This window comes from Arachis ipaensis, chromosome B06 (assembly GCF_000816755.2).
Source record: "Arachis ipaensis cultivar K30076 chromosome B06, Araip1.1, whole genome shotgun sequence".
NCBI classification, from domain to species: Eukaryota; Viridiplantae; Streptophyta; class Magnoliopsida; order Fabales; family Fabaceae; genus Arachis; species Arachis ipaensis.
In genome coordinates, this window is record NC_029790.2 from 115,319,238 (window position 1) to 115,322,220 (window position 2,983).

At 30.0% G+C, this 2,983-nt stretch overlaps 1 long non-coding RNA gene across 1 annotated transcript in view; it reads right to left on the bottom strand.

Annotated features, from left to right (window-relative positions):
• Positions 1 to 2,343, bottom strand: part of LOC110264133 — a 21,744-nt gene extending 19,401 nt beyond the window's left edge. The window contains exon 1 of the long non-coding RNA XR_002349865.1: positions 2,332 to 2,343. This is a non-coding gene — a long non-coding RNA (uncharacterized LOC110264133). The remainder of the gene's footprint in view (positions 1 to 2,331) is intronic.

Genomic DNA, 2,983 nt, shown 5'->3' on the forward strand with positions numbered 1-2,983 from the left:
ATAACACAATATCTCTATTTATATTTTATTATTGTTTATGAAGTATAAATTTACTGATTTACCCATTCTCTCTACCTCTAACAAGGTAGAGAAGCTATGGTACTCTCATCAAAGTTAAAAATTACAACTTCAAATATAGAGGAACCACCCTTGTTCCTTATTTCTCTACTCTCTCGGAACCGAAAACACCAATCTTGAAACCATCGTTCTCCATTCAATCCAATCCTCTCAGTGACATTCCATCGAACACCTTGTCCCAACCTCACCCCTTCTCTTCTTTCTTCTACCTTCACCGTCCTCTACCACATTTTTCGTCCACCATCTCCTCACCCTCCTCTTTTGTTAGCATTCTCTCTCTACCAACAAGCTCCCTTTTCTACCATAGTAGATTTTTTTTTTCAAAATCAACATAAATTCAAAAATAGCTTGATCAAAATAAAAAAATTGCTATAACATAATCAGTTAATTACAAGCAAAATACATAATCAAAATTTTTTTAGGAAAATCAAATTTCTTTAACATAATCAATGAACAAAAACAGAACCAGTTCAAAAGCAGAAATAAAAACAGAATGAAATAGAAACAGAATAAAGCAAAAGTAAAATAAAACAAAAGAAGAATATAACAGAAGTAAAACGAAGCAAAAGTAGAATGAAACAGTAGCAAAAGCAAAATGAAGTAGAACGGAGGCCAAATCCGAGACCGAATATGAGATGGCGAGCAACGGACACCAACAACATACAGGAAAGGAGCAGCTCGTCGGCAACCTCCTCCAACGACGATGGCAACAGCGGTGTCACCCTGCACGACCTCCCTCTTCCGCGGCCTCCACGCCTCTCTTTCTCCCCGCAATGTGATCTCCCTTTCGTTGTCTCTTTCTCGTTTTGTCTTTCTCTCTCTTCCATCGATCTAGGTCTCCTTCTCTTTTTGTGGCCGTGGTGGTGACGGAGATCAGTCGGTGACTGTGGCAGTGGCGTACTATTCCTCTTTTCTTACTTCTCTCTTCCACCGACATCACCTTATCTTCCTCCTCTTTCTTTTTCCTCTCTTCTTCTTTCTCTTATCTTCCCTTCTCTTTGAGTGTGCGTGTGAGAGAATATTGAGAATTTTTTGTAATTTAAGAAATAAGGAATATTGTCGTTTAGGTTTTCTTATTTTATGTGTAGTATATTCATTTTGTTTAACAAAATATTCCATTAATACTAATGTTTTTGTTACATACAGTAGAAACTTAATTGCAAAATTTAATATTCTATGGAGACTCAATTGAAAAGAAAAAAAGTATATGGATCTAATTAAAAATTTAGTAAGACTATAGAAACTAGTCGAGTAATTAAACTTTTTAAAAATAAATTTTGAAATTTTTAAAATAATTTTGGATGTTTGTTATTATTTAGTTTTAGATATTTTTTTAAGAGATTTTGGATATTTTCTATGATAATTTGAATTGCTGCTCCCTCTAACAAATTTTAAAAAAATTTTGGATATCTCATTTTTTGCTAAGTTTTATTACATTTGGGTTCGATGTTCCTTTTACTTCTGTTTTGTTTTGAATGATTTTTTTACTGATTTTGGATGTTTCTTTTTTTGTTTAAGTCTCAAATATTTCTTTTTCTTATGTTTTGGATGTTTTGTTATGTTGTTTTGGGTTTTGTATTATTTTTTAATAATTTTAGATGTTTTTTTTTTAGTTTTCGAATGTTCTTTTTCTCCAGAGGCATAAAATCAACCATTGATACATCAATACATTTATTTATTATTTTTTTATAATATAAATAAAATATTTTCTATAAACCTAAGGAGAATGATAAATAAATGTATTGATGCATCAATGGTTGATTTTGTGCCTCTGGAGCTTGTATTTGTTCTCCAGATTATCGATTTTGTTCTTGAACTGTTGTTATGTAGGACATTTTGTTAATTATTTAATTTTGACCTCACTGTGGGACTAAATTGATATTAAATGAAACTTTTTTGGATTCAAATAGAACATTTTAAACCTTAAGGACCAAAACAGAATTACGCCCAAACCTAGGGGACCAATTTAATGCTTTACCCTATATTTAATTATTTAAGAATAAAAGATTCTGTCGCCATTTAAAGTATTGCGTATTAAAATATTGTCATTTAAAGCATTTATTTATAAACTAGGATATTCTGTATTCATTAAAGTCCATCAATGCTCTTCTTTTATATTAGCCTTTGATTTTTATCTAATTAAATTTAATGGTCTATATAAATGTGGCGGATCCAATAAATACATAAGTATTGTGCTCGTTTTAGAAATACAAATAATAAAAACATTTATGGTCGAAACTATATAAACCCAACAAAATTAACATAAATCTTCATTTGAATTATTTATTTCCCCCGATTCACGTATCGGATTCTTTTTATCGAATTAAACTCAGTCGTCTATTTCAATTGTAAAGCAATAATTGAGAGGGAAAGGCAATAAGGAATAGCTAGGTTTAATGGTTTATTTATGGATAAACAACTTCCCCATCTGAAAGAAAACAACACGTTAATCGAATGAATGCTCTTGAACAAAAAGATGAAGGATAATGTAATCAATTTGCCAAGGCGATGAATCATGAGTGTAACACAAAATATTATCAAGAATATATGTTATTGCTTGAACCAAAATAATGTTGTCAGAATCTAATACCTCAATAATTGAGGGTTCCAATTCCAGGTTTATTCATTATGCACGGTGTCTGTTTAAGTATTGATGGTATGTCGCAAGAGTCAAGACCATGGATTTTATGACCAAACGAAAATTAATTAACAGGTTAAGAATAATTTTGCTCAATAAAGTATAGGTCGAAAATTTTTTTTATTTTTAATTTTTTTTAATATAAAATTGTCTATAAGGTTTAAAACAAAATTTTAAAATTGTCTTTTTTATTTAAATATTAAAATTTTGGACCAAATTACCCATAACAAATAAATTATAAAATAAAAAAAAATATAAAGAGAATGT